The sequence below is a fragment of the Hyperoodon ampullatus genome, assembly GCF_949752795.1.
Source record: "Hyperoodon ampullatus genome assembly, chromosome: 3".
In the NCBI taxonomy this organism is placed as follows: Eukaryota; Metazoa; Chordata; class Mammalia; order Artiodactyla; family Ziphiidae; genus Hyperoodon; species Hyperoodon ampullatus.
In genome coordinates this window covers 176937372-176955115 of record NC_136916.1, presented here as the reverse complement: position 1 = coordinate 176955115, position 17744 = coordinate 176937372, and the positions used below count along the sequence as shown (strand labels likewise).

General features: G+C 44.5%; 1 protein-coding gene across 8 annotated transcripts in view; it reads right to left on the bottom strand.

Annotated features, from left to right (window-relative positions):
* The window catches only part of WDR20 (WD repeat domain 20), a gene marked incomplete at both ends in the record, with an annotated part of 66002 nt that overhangs the window by 24280 nt on the left and 23978 nt on the right, over window positions 1-17744 (bottom strand). The window lies entirely within an intron of this gene.

Here is a 17744-nt window from a genome sequence, read left to right as displayed (position 1 = left end):
TGTTTATAACTTGTCACTCTCGTAACTTATTCTTCTTCAAGTATATTTAACAAAGACTCCTGGACTTCAGGAGGAAAAATCCTTGAGATACCAAATTCAGTATTTGCGAAATGCATTCCAAGCACTTTCTAACAAAGTTAACTTTAACCACATAAAAAGCTCGGCTTTCAAATACAGCTACAGCACCTAAATGCTCATCGGTGAGTTCACCTGCAGCCCAGTCATTCTCAAATCGTGGTCCCCAGACCAGCGGTAGCAGCAGCAGCATCACCTGGAAACTCACGAGATGCAAATTCTCAAGGCCCACACCACACCAAATGAATCAAACTACAGGGGGCAGGCAGGGTGGACCCAGCAAGCTGTAGTTAAAACAGTCTTCCAGGTGATTCTGACACCTACTCAGGCTGAGAACCACTACTATGGCCAGTTATACACGGGCAGCGACTCCTGTACTGGGTCACACTCTTCTGCATCAGCTTCCAAGTAACTTTCACTCGTCGAGCCCACACTCCAAGTCTGGTACATGCATCATCCTTAATCCTTACAATGATCCTTCAAAATAGATAGTATTTTCCCCATTTTACAGATGAGAAAACAAGTTTAGGGAAGTTAAATAACTCAGCCAAGGTCACCATACCTACCTAGTAAGTGGAAGGGCTGGATTTGGAACCCAGGTCGGTTTTACCATAAAGGGGATGGGGAGAAAACACACCGCACACACTCCAAATTCTGACTCCTGACTTGGGCTAAATGTGATTTTTCAAAGTGCCTCACCCCTTTTAAAGCAGGATCTTCTGTTCATGAGAAACCTTCTGTACAATCCAAAATGCTGGGCTGTTATTGTTGAAATAAAGGAAACCCAACCCCTCCCACTGTCATTTGAAAATCACAGGTGGAGACAACTGAACACATCCTTTAAAACACCCACTTTGGCCCTGTGTGCAGTTCCGGGGTTCACAGCTCTGGTTCTCTACGGACCATCCCCAGGGTTAGGTTCTGAAGATTTTTTTCTTCCAAAGAGGCCTGTGACACTGCACTGAGAATTCTAGATTTTTCAGATAACAAATATAGTGTAAAAAAAGAGGACCTCAAAATGACAGGCTCAAAACCTGAGCATTTGGCAGTCTGGACCTGAGTGGCACAAGTGACCCTGGGAGCCCTGGCAAAGGAATGAAGATTCATGCCATGTGGACATTCTCCCTGCCTCACCTCAGTTAAAATGGGGAAGAGAATCCGTTCTACCAACCTCATGGTACTGTCTGGAGGATGAAATAAGAGAACATATACACGAAAGAGCCTTGAAAAGTGTAATATATAGTATGATGCAAAACAAAAGGAAGTCCTGACTTTGGAGCAAGGAGAAAAGGGACAGTGGGCAAGGAAGCGGGTGCTCAGCAGAAGTCGGATGCCAGAGACAGGGGCCCCTTCACTGCTGACAGTCTGCCTGGAGGGAAGCAGCTCCTGGGCTGGGCCCTAAGGGCAGGGAAAGAGAAGTCTAGGCTAAGGGAACAACACAGCAAATGATCTCAGTGCAAGGAAACAGCAGTGAAAGTAAAAATGCTCGAAATATAAGATAGAGTCAAAAATCAAATTTGAAATATGAACTAAATTATTATATGATCTCTATATCGGCATATGTTAACTCGAGAATTTTTTTTTTTTTAGTTTGCTTAAGCAACTACCCCGTGGACTTCCCTGGCGGTGCAGTGGTTAAGAATCCACCTGCCAATGCAGGGGACATGGGTTCGAACCCTGGTCCAGGAAGATCCCACATGCGGCGGAGCCACTAAGCCCGTGCGCCACAACTACTGAGCCTGCGCTCTAGAGCCCGTGAGCCACAACTACTGAGCCTGTGTGCCACAACTACTGAAGCCCATGCGCCTAGGGCCCGTGCTCCACAACAAGAGAAGCCACCACTATGAGAAGCCCGCGCACTGCAACCAAGAGCAGCCCCCGCTCGCCGCAACTAGAGAAAGACTGCGCGCAGCAACGAAGGCCCAACGCAGCCAAAAAATAAATAAATAAATTTATACTAAAAAATGAAACTACCCCGTGAAACAATATACATAAAATTATGCACCAAAATATAAAAATCAATTCAAAGGCAAGCCAAACATTAACAGAGAGAACAAATATAACTTAAATGAGCAAAAGAAATGCAATGATTCTCAGAACCACAGAGAAAGTTTAAAGCACCAGTTTTTCCAAGTATTTGCTACTAGTTTTAAACGTATGGATCCCTTACAATAACAATGTTAGCCTCAGTTCTTGGTATATTTCTTTCACATTCCTGCCCCCTAATATGGAACGTTACTGAAAAGACGTCATTTGTCACAGATGTCACTGGATCACACAGGAACACACGTCTAAAGTATTTTAAATGCCAACTGAAAGACAATTTTTACTCTCGAATCGAGTATCTATTCCAAAAACGTCCTGTTACTAATTTTGCTTAACAAAGTTTCTCTCTAGATCATTGCTCTCACGGTGTACCAGACCATGAACAGTCTGCTAGCCTACAGTCAAAATTAAGTACACACACACACACACACACACACACACACAAATTAAGTACACAGATTGAGAATAAGCATTTAGAAACTTTTACGGCAATGTGACAGAGTGATTTTATACCTGTTGAATCCAATAATAAAAAATTCAAGTTTGCATTCTGCATGTCTTTTTCAGGTTTTCTAGTAACCCTTCTTTTATTTTACAAAAGTATCAGCCCAGATGGACTGGAAATTTTAAGAATTGGTCTTTCAGTACTGGTGGGAGAAGCACTGTCCTAGAAGGCATAAAGTAGACCGAGGCCCAAGGAACACAAAAATATCTCTTACCTAAGGTCACTCCTTCCCCCGCAAACCTCCAATGACCCCGATGGCACTAGAAGAGCAGAACGTTAGCCAAGCAACATGCCACTTACACCCAGCAAGACCTACTGTGAGCCCTGTAGTGACTGCGAGGGGTGTACCCACAGGAAGTTATTCTTCCGAGAAGCCTGGGGACTCCCCCAGCGGTGCCTGGGCTTTTTGGAGCCCGACTCCAGGTGCAGGGAAAGGTGGGTCCACCAGTGCCTGCCTTCGTTTCCAACAGCACCGTCACCTCCAGCTCCTCTCATCCTCTTCCCTCTTACGGCCAATCACCGAGTTCTGTCTCTTTTTCCATTGCTGTGCCGCTGTCTTCTTTCTTCCTCCTCCTCCTATTTTCCTAGGAGGTGGGGTGGGGGCGTGCCACTGGGAATCCTGAACCCACCACCCTTTCAGTAGCAGTAACAACGACCTGAGCCAGCCACTCCTTTCCCGTGGGGTCGTCAGCCCCTGACAGATGGCTTCCCAGGTCAAGGCAGTCTGGTAGAAGGAGAAAGAGCCCAGACTTTGGAACCAGCCAGGCCTGGGTTCAAACCTCGCCTTCCCTCTTGGTAGCTAGGTGGCCTTGGGCAAGGTGCTTGTCACCTCTCCCAGAGCCACAGAGAACAAAGTCCACTAGCTCCACTGCAGGGTCGTGGAAATGCCCGCAGGTAATGGATATAAAGCACAGAGCACACATCAGCACTCAAACGGTAGCTACCATTATTAATTTATCCCTGTCACATCCTACCTGGGGGCAAATGTCTCAGTGGCTTCCTAATTTCCATCACATCAGAATACGACAACTCCCAAGCAGTCTTGCGCTTCGTGGTTGGGCCCCATCCATCTCCCCTAACAGCAACAGCAACTTCTGTCCGTTGAACACTTTCTATGCACCAGGATGTTCACACTTATCATCTCGTTTAATCTCACAGTCCGCCCCTCAGAGTCAGCACTAATACCATCCATGTTTTACGGCTGAGGAACCGGGGAAGGAATTAAGGGGTCGAGGGCCATGTCCCACCCGTCCCCGCCCCCCACCAGGTGTGCTGAGTCTGGTGCAGGCAGACTTCCCCTCTTCCTGGCTTCATTAAGTCGCCCCCTTGGTTGGGATAGTCTCCTCTGCCCCTGATCCCAGGAGTATTACCCATCAGTTCAAGTCCCGTCACCTCCAGCAAGCATTTTCCCAACTACCGTTTCCTGAGCTGGCTCCTTGATCACAATTCTCAAGTACTTAGTTCGTTCCACAAAATTTAGTATTTAATCACTTACGTGATCACAGTATTGTTTTATGTCTGTTATCGTCAATTAGAATTACAACTAAAATTACAACAAAAACTTCCTTAAAAAGCAGAACTTCTTTATTAAACAGTTACTATTGTATTATTTCACAAAATTACTTCTGTTTTTCAGCTTTCTGGTAAATCCTGCATAGACAGGCTACAGATACTTTGGTATTTTTTTAGTGCTTTGCATCCTAATTATTGCCAATTATCTAAATTCTTAAATGTGAATTTATAGCAGAACCAATTTATTTAAAAGCCTTACCAATTTTAAGAATTGACAAGAATTGTAAGAACTGGTAAGAATATCTGGTTATTCAGCCCCAACAGGGTATCCAGTTTGTCATAAATGCTCAATATCTGTTTCACAAATGAAACTGCGATTGTTCCAAATTTTTCAATTTTTCAATTACATTTCATCATTATGCTCATTAGTTTCTACATAAGGAGTTACGATTACAATTAATTCGTCAGTGTCTCATTCTCAACAGAAAAAATTTAAATGATGGTTTAAAAATTCCTACTGCAGAAACAGAGCTGGTTAACCCAATCCTCAGTCAATAAGTACAAGCTTTAAAATGTCATGTTTCTTTTTTCCTTGAACTTTTGATCCTTAAAATCCCTGGAATTCTCTTCATGACGAATACTGTCAAGACATGAAGTCAGCTGGGTGGGTTTAGCATGGAACTAACAAACATTTAACACAAAGGTCTGCAAAAGAAACCAAGCTGCTGCAGCTCCCACCTTCACCCCAGCTCCCTGCCCGGTCCCAGGGAATGCTGGGGAGCCGACAGGAACATGGAGGAGGGACTGAACCAGTAGGGAATGGGCTCCCACGGGCGCCCTTTCACAGCCATTCCAGGAGCTCAGAGAAGGCACAGGGTGGGCCCGGGCCGAGCCCTTGTCATGGGAACCTGCTACTTGATACTCTTGAGTGCCCAGAAGCATTTGATGTGATATGGAAAATAATCTCAGAAAGACCTCTTCTGAAAAATGTATGCCACATGATGGTATGTGGGAGGCATGCAGGTACTAAAGGTGGGCTTTATTTTCCCTAAATGTCACATTCTCTCTCCCCTTCAGAGAATCACCTCAGAGAGAACCCGTCTCACAGAACTTGCCAGAAGAGACTCCTTTTACTGGCCTATCTAAAAGCTGCCAAATGCCCACCCAGACAAGAAGCTCACCCTGTCTACACCAGAAATCACTCTCTTCCCTCCTAAGCCCCTCTCCCGAGCTTTAAGCCTGTCGCCTCGGTTGGGTCCCCCACCTGGCACCCCCCATGCCAGCTCAGAGCCCTGCTAGCAGCCTGTCCTCCTCCGGGCCCCCTGCTAGCCTAGGGGCAGCTTACGGGTTTAGCACCAGGCTCCTTCCACCCATGTCTACCCACCTCCCATTCTTCCCCCACACCTGCCAGATTAATCCTCATGAAGACTTCGGTCACTCTCCCACTCCGAACCTCCTCGGTTCTGCCCGGCCGTACCAACGGCTAAACTGCTTGGCTGGCATCCACAGGCCTTCCTCCTGCAGGCCTCGCCATCCCCTGCCCCTTCACACACACCACCCGCAAGGGCAGCACGTGTGCACAGCTGCCTGCGCTCTTTGCACCTTCCTGCCTTTCCTTACGTTTCTCCTTTCACTTACAGCACTCCCTTCCCCTCCCCCCTCCATCACACAGATGCTGCTCACCGCAGCGCCAGTGTTATTTCCTCCTGATCTCACCTCGGGAGGCAGGCTTTCACTGGGCCTCTACTGAGTGCCTATCCCCATGTGCCACATCTACTAGCGGTAATATGTGAACTGTACTCCATATATTGTGAAAGTCCTTTCAAAAACAACAAAAAAGTCAGGAGGCTGCTCAGTCACTGACTGCCTGAATGGATTAACCCAAAATAGCAGGGGCAGCTCCAGTGGCATCAAAGGTCTCCATTATGCCATTTGAAAATCAAAAGAGAACTGCTGTAGTGCTTTCTATTACCGTTCCTTTTGACCACATCCCAGACAACCAAAATAGGAGCCAAAAGTGGACAGGGGATTACTTCCCAGTGCCCCAGAAGATCACCGAGTTGGAAAGACGAGGAACAATTGGAGTCCTATCTCAGGACCTGGGATCCAAAATAAACCACATTATAAAGACTGTTCCACAGTTTTTCCTGGGGGAGACTTTTAACCTAGTCAGGCTTGGGGTTTCTAAAGCCTGAGAGGGATCTGTCTACAGTCTGGAGCTGGACCACACCTAGCTGGTCATCCTGCGGAAACGCCTCCCGGTCACAGGAGTGAATGAAATGAGACTCAGACCACTCTGAGCTGTTATATTTGCTTTGTGAACAAAGATCAATGTACTATTTATTACTATTTATTAAACCTTCTTCAGCACAGTGGAAAATAACCTGGGGCTCTAATGACAAAAATACCAAACAGTGATTTTCAAACATCTTCACTGCCCAGGTGAGCAGTTTAACACTCAGGTAACAGTCAGTTGTAAGGCACTGCACAGACGCTGATTCCACAGTCCAAGCCACCTGCCCTTGAAGTAGACACAAAACCAGGCTAATCTTGTGAAATAGCCCCACAACTCATCTTTCTCATAGTTTCTTCAGTTCAATAGTTACAGTCAAAATATCTGCATAATTGGCATTAATGGTATTTAGGGTCTAACACATTAAAAAAAAGAGATATCAGGGGTATTAGGAAGTCAGGTTTGGGATAACTTATCCCAGTAGGAAAAAAAGAGGTCACTCAACTGTACCGTTCCAGCGTTTCAGAAAGGTCAGAAGCATGTCTGTCTTACTCGCCACTCTACCTCCGATGCCTAAGAAAGCTCCTGACACACAGAAGACGTTGTTAAGTATCTGCCGCAGAAATGAAACAATGCCGAAAACGGGAAAGAAAAGTAAAGTGACGGGAACCAGAAGAAACTCAGAGCCAGACATATATATAAAAGCAAATATATAATCCTTCTGCTGACCAAAAGCCTAACTAACAACTAATGCCTTCTTGGGCGCCCATCTATGAAAGAACACAACCTCCATAAGCAAATCCCGGAAAGTCACTGGACGGTTTACAGAGCAGCCTCAAGAGGGCGCACCCTCAAGCCTCAACTCTTCTGACCATCATGACGAACCTGTGCATACAAGAACTATGGCCCCTCCCACTGTATAAACAGAGAAACAGAGTCAGCTGTCAAGCAGCAGCCAGTGGTGGAGGTTAGGCCTTCTATGCTCCTTCTCCTGCACCGCGGTGCTATGACAGGAAGTTGACAAGGTAACATCAGAGGTAGCACGTAGTCTAAAATTCTATTACTGTGTGACTCCATGCTCCTATGCTTGCTGAAGAGGCAATCAAATATTCCAGCCTTGCTCAGTTTGGCCCAGATTCCAGACCCACCTTCTCAATGCATTTGCCTTGCAGGGCTGTTTTCTTAAAATGGAGATAATCCCAAGCATAATACCTGACACTTAAAAGGGACTTTAGAAAAGTTAGTGAAAACTCATATTTCTCCTTTTGAATACATAAGGACTTGCTGCTTATCAGAGAGGCTTTGAAAATTCTCATCATTCGTTAATACTTTCAAAGAAATCTAAATTAAGGAAAAACAGGGATATTTCTTTCTGCCCTAAATTTCCTGGAGAAAAACAGCAGAAGCCAAGTTTAGAGCATGTTTTCCTTCCAATATAATTTTCCAAAACAAGACAGTACCTTCCCTTCCTTGGTCTCCATTCCTCCTTCATTGTCAGACACACTAGCACACGCCCACACTTGCATTGGCACACTAGCCCCACTCCCTTTACTGAAAACAACTGTCAGGTCGTCTGCCAGCAGTCTTCTGCCAGTCCTGACCCCGGAATGAGCACCCAGCGCTCACATTCCAAGGCTCCTCTCCTGTGCACGACAGCAGCAGCGAGGCCATGAGAAGTGGGGCAGGGAACTCCATGGAAGGAGAGAGAAGGGACGAACAATGCCATCCACCATCAGAATACAGGCAAATAACAAGACGTAAAATGCGAGGGGCGCCACCTTTAGGTCATTCCAAAATGGGAAGAGATGCATAGTCACAAAATGCATAAAATGTGTTCAGTGAAATCTTCACAGCAATGATCTGTGGAATTGCATACCGTTCACCAAAGAAATACTTCTCACAGGAGCCAGAGAAGGCTCCTTCTTTGGAACTCTGCTTTGGGCGGGGTCGGAGCCGCCACCCAGAGGAAGCAGGGCTGAGATTATGTGAAGCGTCATCTTCTCCCCTGGCCCAGCACTGTCAGTCAAGTGTCTGCTGAAATGATAAACTTCTGTTGTTATCACACGCCATTTCTTCCCAAGGCAGTCTGTCACGTAAAAACTGTTAGCTATGCAAACCCTGCGCCTCTTCCCCCGGAGTGATCTTTCAAAAATGAACTTGATAAGCTACTAAACTGCAACATCTTCGCCATCTCTTCGTTTTCTTATGTTGCACTCCACATTCAGGCTAAGGCTCTTATCACAATGCGAAACGCTACAGATGGTTGTCCTGGTGCTTCATTTAGGCTAATGAAATACTGATTTCTTCATTAAAGAAAAACTATGAATAAACATTAGATAAAATCAATTTGCACACATTCTAACACCAGATCTCACCCCATTAAAATGCTGACATATTCAAATGACCTATTTTTAGTAAACCCTTCTGTTAAATATGCAGACATATGCATTCCTATTCCCAAGGGAATACCAACATCTCAAGTGGAAGAAAAGGTAAGAGGCTTTCATTTCTGCAAAAGATACTCATTTCAAATTCTTAGAAAATAGGTATTTTTAAAGTTTCCCCCAAAAAGGGGTGGGGGTGGGGAGAAATGCTGTGACCTTCTGAAAGTGCTGTGACAACACTGGTAGAGTAAAGACCCCTCCAAGGCAGTGAGCAGTTCCTGTATGCTGCTTAGCTGCTATCCCACTGCCTTCCTGGCATTTATATGCCCATGAGCTTATTATGTTTGGCACGGCACACAGATGATTTTTCAATTTTCTCAATCAAGGTGTTGAGCAACACAAGCAGCGCTCTGCAGAGGAGATCCCATTCGAAGCGAGAAATGCCCTAAATCTCCAATTGTGTAGAGGCCCTGCAATTTTCTGACACTCATTTCCTTATCCTACATTGAAACTGAGGCCCAGGGAGGGGTGGTGATCTGCCCAAGGTTGCACAGACCTTAGAACTGTGCTTTCAATCACATCAAGTTGCTACCTTTTCAGTCACCCAACTTCAGGTGGAACAATGAACTACTGAATCTGCACCATATGAAATTTCAAAAAATGGCACTGATGTGTCCCAGTAATTTTACACCAAATGACAGTACTTTGGAGCCAGTACATTGCTGGGTTTTCAAATAGGAAGCAAGAGAGCCAGAGAGCACATTAAACTTATCTTACAATGAAAGGAGATCAGCCACTAAAATCAACGGCCAAAACACTGGATTTGGCCTCTGTAATTCAAATAGTTATTCTCTGATCCAGCCAGGCCTCAGGTGAAGAAAGCAGACTCAATTCAATGACAGTTACAGAGAGTTGCCCGATTTCTAAATATACTGTGGAGAAAAGCTTTGCTCTTCCCTTCATCTAAAGTTTTATAGTATCACTGGAACTACCGTTCACTTGACACTTCTGCTGTTTGTCATTCTGTCATGTCTTATCTCCCCAACTAAGTCAAATTTTGGGGGGGACATAACTGTCTTATAGGCTACCTCAATGACAGCCACTCGGACGTTTCTGATGTTTTTTCCCCTACCAGATTAAAAATGCCTTTTTGGGCACCTGAAATGTACCATGCACTGGTACAGCACTAGTAATGCAATAGCAGCCAGTTTCAAAACGTGGACCAGTAAGACGAGCACATACACGAACGTGGAGGGGCAAGCATCACCTAACTGTGACGGGGGTGTGAACTGGCCAGCCTTCACGCAGAGCAATTTGCCAGCATGGAGGAAAAGCCTCCTTTCCTTTAAACACAAAGTCAACTGCTAGGAATCTGTCCTTAGAAAATATTTTCCAAGTGTGTAATCTATCTGTAATAGCCCAGAGCTGGCCCAACACAAATGCCCATCCACAGAAGGCTAGGTGAATACCCATGGAAGACATGCACTGAGAAAAAACATGGACAAACCTCAAAAAATAATCTTGAGTGAAAGACGCCAGCTATAAAAGAAGCATAGCATATACTAAATAATTCTATTTATATAAAGTTCACAAATAAGGAAAACTCCTGTGATGCTGGAAGTGAGGGCGGTGGCCACCCCTTCAGGAGTGTGGGAAGGGGCCACAGGGAGGCTCCAGGTGGCTAGGAATGCTGTTTCTTTTCTTTTTTTTTTTTTTTTTTTGCGGTACGTGGGCCTCTCACTGCCGTGGCCTCTCCCGTTGCGGAGCACAGGCTCCGGACGCGCAGGCTCAGCGGCCATGGCTCACGGGCACAGCCGCTCCGCGGCATGTGGGATCCTCCCCGACCAGGGCACGAACTCGTGTCCCCTGCATCGGCAGGCGGACTCTCAACCACTGCGCCACCAGGGAAGCCCGGAATGCTGTTTCTTAATCTGGGGTTGGTTCTGCTTTGCGAAAAACTAACAGAACTTTACATTTATACACATTTCTGTTTGGATGCTATCCTTAAATTAAAAAATAATTTTGGGCTTCCCTGGTAGCGCAGTGGTTGAGTCTGCCTGCTGATGCAGGGGACGCAGGTTCATGCCCCAGTCCGGGAGGATCCCACATGCCGTGGAGCGGCTGGGCCCGTGAGCCATGGCCGCTGAGGCTGCACGTCCGGAGCCTGTGCTCCGCAACGGGAGAGGCCACAGCAGTGAGAGGCCCGTGTACCACAAAAAAATAAATAAATAAATAAATACTTTTAATGATCAAACACACATACAAAGACAGTCAACTCAGGTTTGTTTCTAACAAAGCATTATTAACATCTTATGTGTTTGAAAAATGAAATGGGTAAATATATCATGCAGCCATTTAAAATGAAGACATTTACTTACCAGCAAAGAAGGATGTTATATGGTATATTAAGTGAAAAATGAAACAATAAAAAATAGGATTCAAAAGATTAAAAGAATTATAAAGAAATCTTAAAATTGTATTCATACTGTAGTCATACTGTTAGCAATAACAGTACATTGTTACTCTACTTTTTTGGCTGTGCCGTGCGGCATGCGGGATCTCAGTTCCCTGCCCAGGGATCGAACCCGTGCCCGCTGCACTAGGAGCACAGAGTCTTAACCACTGCACCATCAGGGAAGTCCCAGTATATTGTCATTCTCAATGTCTTGTAGAATAAAACAAAAAATTAATTATGTGAATGTCATTAGGAATTCAGATTTTCCACATAAGACGTATTAAATGTATAAAAGCAATGACCAAATGGCAATAGGAAATCCTAGTGCCCAGACTGTGTCACGAATGCTATTTGTCAAAGTCACCAAGGCTCCTATACACTTGATACCAGGTATGGGGCAGGAAGTGCACAAGATGAATCTGGAACATCTTTCTGGACCGCTGAGCAAGAAAGCTATCAAAGACTACTGAAGTTGTGTCCAAAAGATTCAGGGGCTGGACTTCCCTGGTGGTGTAGTGGTTCTACTGCAGGGGGTGCGAGTTCAATCCCTGGTCGGGGAAGATCCCACATGCCGCACAGTGTGGCCAAAAAAAAAGACTCAGGGGGCAAAGCAGAGGGACTATCATTGGTCAATGATGGGACAATTTACACATAAAAACAATACTACAGAACTTTCATGGAATAAAATAAGAATCTGAGTTCATACTAATATCAATAAATGGGGAGAAGGGGCTTCCCTGGTGGCGCAGTGGTGGAGAGTCTGCCTGCCAATGCAGGGGACACGGGTTCGTGCCCCGGTCCGGGAAGATCCCACATGCTAAGGAGCGGCTAGGCCCGTGAGCCATGGCCGCTGAGCCTGCATGTCCGGAGCCTGTGCTCCGCAATGGGAGAGGCCACAACAGTGAGAGGCCCGCGTACCACAAAAAAAATAAATAAATAAATGAATGAATGAATGAATGAATGAATGGGGAGGGGGAAAAAAGCTTTCCCTACAGTAGACTAACACCTAATAAATGTAGAAGGAAAAAATAATGGAGTTTGGGCTTCCCTGGTGGCGCGGTGGTTGGGGGTCCGCCTGCCGATGCAGGGGACGCGGGTTTGTGCCCTGGTCCGGGAGGATCCCACATGCCGCGGAGCGGCTGGGCCCGTGAGCCATGGCCGCTGGGCCGGAGCGTCCGGAGCCTGTGCTCCACAACGGGAGAGGCCACAGCGGTGAGAGGCCCGCGTACCGCAAAAAAAAAAAAAAAAAAAAAAAAAAAAATTAAAAAAAAAAAAAAAAATAATGGAGTTTGAAAAATCACCATTTTATAACCATCACAGTAATACAGTAATAAACCAATTCAGCCAAAAATCATCAATGGATGCTAAAACTAGTGGATAAGGGTCTGAGGAGAAAAAGGGTATTTATGTAGTCCCAAAGTATCCCTCCACAAATTACATATCAATTACAAAGAGAAAAGTGGAACTTGACCATGGATTAATTTAGCAAACACAACCTTAGTCAATGTTCACATCACCACTGTGACCAGAACAAAGCAGCATCGTGTGTCTCCTGACCTGCTGCTTCAAGAAAGACACAACAGTGGTTCTGTGGTGCCCCCCCCCAACTGTAGACTATGAATCTAATCACAAGAATATCAGACAAATCTAAACTGAGAGATTCTACAAAATAACTGGTCTGAACTCTTCAAGACGTCAAGGTCGTGAAAACAAAGAAGAAACTACCGAGCACTGAATGAGACTGAAGAGCCTGCAACTACCTGTAGTCTGTGAACCTGGACTGGCTCCCAAACCAGGGGAAAATGGCTCTTAAAGGACAGCATGGGGGTAACTAGTGAAATTTTAATGTGAACTGCAGATTAGATCAGTTATATTTAGATTCTGATAAATGTACAGTACTGGGGTTATGTAAGAGAAAATCTTGTTCTTGGGAAATAGAAACTGAGGTTTGACAGATTTATGAATCTGTCAAAGAACAGACTTTGATCAAATGTAAATTTTTTACACGTGAAAATATGGTTTTATTTCTCCAGTCTATGTACTGTAGAAAAAGTACAGAAGAAAACAGATGATGTTTGGGGTTTGCTTTAAAATAATGCAGTAAGGGTGAGATAATAGATGAAATAAGACTAGCCTTATGTAGACAACTGGCGAAGCTGGGAGACATTCTCTCTACTTCTGTGTAAGTTGTAAATTTTCCGTAATTAAAAAAGTTTCATTCAGTTTGAGATGTATATGTTTGCAAAGAGAACAATCTGAAAAGATATTCAGTAAAGTATTAAAAGTGGTTATTAAAGGGGGGGTAGTACTTAGATGACAATTTTTTGCCTATCTTAATTTCTAACTTTTCCTCAATAATTATATATTACTTGTGTAATTTTTTAAATAGAAAAAGAAGAAAACACAAGCCAAAAAACCAACTGAAACTATTTGAAAATCATTCTGGTAGTTTAAAAGCATGTCATGGCCTAGCAGAGAGCCACAGGAAAATACATGCCTTGTGAACAAACAGTAAAATTCACCATAAAAGGAAGCCTACGGTTACACGAAGTAAATGTATGAGCAGGGATGATATATCACCAAGAGGTGATGATATATTTTGAACTGGCCAAATCATAAGTTTCACACCAATTACGGCTGCTGGTGTCTGTTATTAATGTTTCTTTGGCACCAGTGATGTCACTCAATGAGATGAGACAGGACAGGAAAATTCTTTAAAGAAGCCAACCATTCAGGGGACAGATAAGGAGGCCGTGGCTGGTTCTATTGTGTCACTCTTCAAATAGTACTACAGTGTGAGAAGCATTCACTGTGTGCTCCTAATTTGCTACAGTGGCGAACACAGATAACTTTTCCCAGAGTCCTCTTTGGGAAATTCAATCTGTTCCAAGTTTACTTCCCAATTTTGCCTCTAATGTAGGTCTAAAATTGAATCCCCATCTTTCTCACAAGAACTGAACTGCGAATTTATCATCAATCCCATGTTTTTCTAGAGATTCTAGGCCCTAAATTATCCTCAATCCAGAAGAAATAGATAAAAAGGTTACACAGTAGAATTTCTCCCTTGGTATTCGGCAATATTTTAACATTTAAAATCTGGAGGCTTGAAATAAAAATATTAGGCTCAAGAGGGACAGTATTGTATTTGTAGTCTCCACGGGGACAGTACTGCATTTTAAATGTAGGTTAGCAGGGCAACCAGCTGAATAAGCAGTTTCAAACTGCAGCCTGAAATCAACCATAATCCAAAAGGTAGCACTTGGCGACAATCACACACCTGCTTCACTCTAATCACTTATCATTCATCAACTCACATAATAAAACATACATAATTAAAAAATTGCAACTACTAGCTTAAAAAGTTAAATATGAAGCTATTCACAAAGAAGTGGACTGAAGATGCAACTCATTTCCCAGCATGAATAATTCTGTAACATATCTCTGTAGACAATGGTCTTATGTGAACATAGGTAACCTAAGTCTCACATTCACAGAATCAGAAGACAGACAAACAGAGCTGGAGCGGAGCTTTTAAAAAGTCACATTTGCTCTCAAGATGTTACAACTTAAGACCCAGGAAGTAGATTGTCTAAAATCACAAAATCAATTCATACCACAGCTGAACATGGAGCTCTATACCCAGTAAACTCAGGAAAAGCACTAGAGTAGCCTAACCCAAAGCCCTCATTTCCGTCTCCTTTCCTTTCACCTGTGGTCTTCTTGCTTCTACATCAGACCTAACAACTAGCTGTCAGAACCTGAAATTATATTATTTACAACATAGAGTGAAGAAATACACAAGACTTCACAAAACTCATTAAGCTTAGCATAAACCAAATGATGCTCATTTAGTTGGCACCAAGTTCCAACTGCTGCGAGCCTTCTCCAGGCTGAGAAGGGAGGAGGGAGAAAGGGAGCTGCTCGCCTCTTGATAAGTCAAAGCTCTGGAGCTGCTGTCCTGAGCAACTAAGGCCAATACCCACTCCCACAGCTCTTTCCAAAGCCCCTGACTGTCTTCCAGAAAATTTTCCCTCTGCAGCCAAGCCAAATGCCCACTAATAAAATTCTGGCCAGCAGGGATGTACCCAAATTTTGTATGCAAGTACAAGAAGGATGGCAGAAATAGGCAGCAATTTTAAGCTAGGCTGCATAGACACTGAAAGCTAAGAAATGCAGGCCAGAAGCTCAGCTTGGTGGTACCCATGGTTATGACAAAGGCTGAGGCTCCAAATACAAGCCGGTCCCATAAGCAGCATTTATAAGTTTATAAGTGGCCATAAACTAAAAGGCAGTCTTCAGGGTGGTATGGAAAGATCTCATCTCTCCTCCACGGAAAGTACTGTCGCTAGATTTGCCTTTAAATTAGAAGAGACACACAGTAACACGACATCCCCAAATTTTCTTGTTGTCCACAGCAAGTCTGAGTACTTGTGCTGTTCTCACAAAATTCTCAGACCTCAAGCACATACATGCTCGTTGGGCGGCGAAAAACCACGGCACACTCAAGACCTCAGAGGAGGGAGAGCATGGCAAAGCACACAGAGCCAGCCAGGGCCCGTCCTGGTGCAGGACGAGGCTGAGAAAGGCGCTGTGAGGCTGTTCTCAAGCCTGGTGTGCCCCATTCCAGAAGGCGACCTGCCTTCATCACAGGTCTTCTGCCTGTGTCCCTAGCAAACACCTGAATTATTTGACTTTTTTTTTTTTTTGTGGTACGCGGGCCTCTAACTGTCGTGGCCTCTCCCGTTGCGGCGCACAGGCTCCGGACACGCAGGCTCAGCAGCCATGGCTCACAGGCCCAGCTGCTCGGCGGCACGTGTGATCCTCCCGGACCGGGGCACAAACCTGTGTCCCCTGCATCGGCAGGCGGACTCCCAACCACTGTGCCACCAGGGAAGCCCAATTTGACATTTTTGAAGGGCCTAAATTATTTCTCTATGGAAGCTCACACATCAATCCCATCCTCCACACAGGCCCTAACGCAGGAAAACAAAAACACTGAATAGGGTACCATTTCAAAAATGTAAAGTGACATGTTACAGAGAAAGCTCTGGCTGAAAACCTACATTACACTTTGAGGAGCGATTAGGAGCACAGACTGTGGAGCTAGGATGCCTGGGTTTGATTTGGGTTCGGCCATTCCTAGCGCTGTGAGCTTGGACAAGTTATTTAGCTTTCCACACTACTGTTTCCACAAAATGGGGAAATGGGGATAATACAATAGTTCCTACTATATACAATGTTTGAGGATTAGGGAGTTAAAATATGTAAAGTGACTGGAATAGTGCTCACTCAAAAAGCTACCTAAGTATTAGCTATTATCATTATTAAGCAAATAATATCAATTCACATTTGATAAATGCATTCAAACCAAGAAGTACAGTGAGTAAGCTTGGAAATAAGCGCTTAATTCCTTGTAGGAATTTTTAAAATAAATGTACTTTTCTACTTAATTGCCTGTCCAAAAATGTGTTTGGAGGGGTGGGGGTTTGGAAGTGAGGGAGCGAAGGTCCAAGAGCTGAGAGGAGCAAACAGAGCCTAAATAACAAGGCCTCTCCCCTCACCAGAGACGGCAGCTGTCCCCTGGGTCAAAGCGGTGCTCAATCTGCTAACACGTGTTCACTTCACTTTCGTAACACAGCTGGGCTAAAGCAAAGCCAGCAAAATTACTTTTCCCAACCAATTAAAATTTTTCTAAATTCAATGTAACATATTTTTTTAAGTTGCAAAAATAATACAAGTGCACAGGCCAGAGTTGTGTCGTATACCAATTTATACCTCAATGAAAATACAAGTTGATTTCTGAGACAAAAATACTGAGTAGCACATATAATGTAATGACTAGATGTGTGAAAATATAGAGGCTGGACTATGATCTCAAAGTCTCTTTTACCTCCCAATTCTCTGATATACTGTTAAGTAAATGAATATTAAGAAAAGGAAATAAAACAGTCTGTGTTTCTATTAAAAATAAAAAAAGCTAGAAGGTTGTTGCTTAGTAGATCGGGTTAAGAATATGAGGGGAGGGCTTCCCTGGTGGCGCAGTGGTTGGGAGTCCGCCTGCCAATGCAGGGGACACGGGTTCGGGCCCCGGTCCGGGAGGATCCCACATGCTGTGGAGCAACTAAGCCCACGCGCCGCAACTATTGAGCCTGCGATCTAGAACCTGTGTCACAACTACTGAAGCCTGCGCACCTAGAGCCCGTGCTCCGCAACAAGAGAAGCCACTGCAATGAGGAGCCCGCGCACCGCAACGAAGAGAAGCCCCTGCTCACCACAACTAGAGAGAGCCCACATAGCAACGAAGACCCAATGCAGCCAAAAATAAATAAATAAAACAAATAAATTTATATATATAAAAAAAAGAATGTGAGGGGAGAAGTCCAGAATCATGTGCATTACAACCATTTGTTATATGACCACATGACAGCCACAGACTCACATGTACTCTCTGGGAACAAGGTTTTATATGAAAGGCAGTGTGATGTGCCAGAAAGGACACAGGCTTAGGAGTCTGACAGACCCAATGAAATCTCA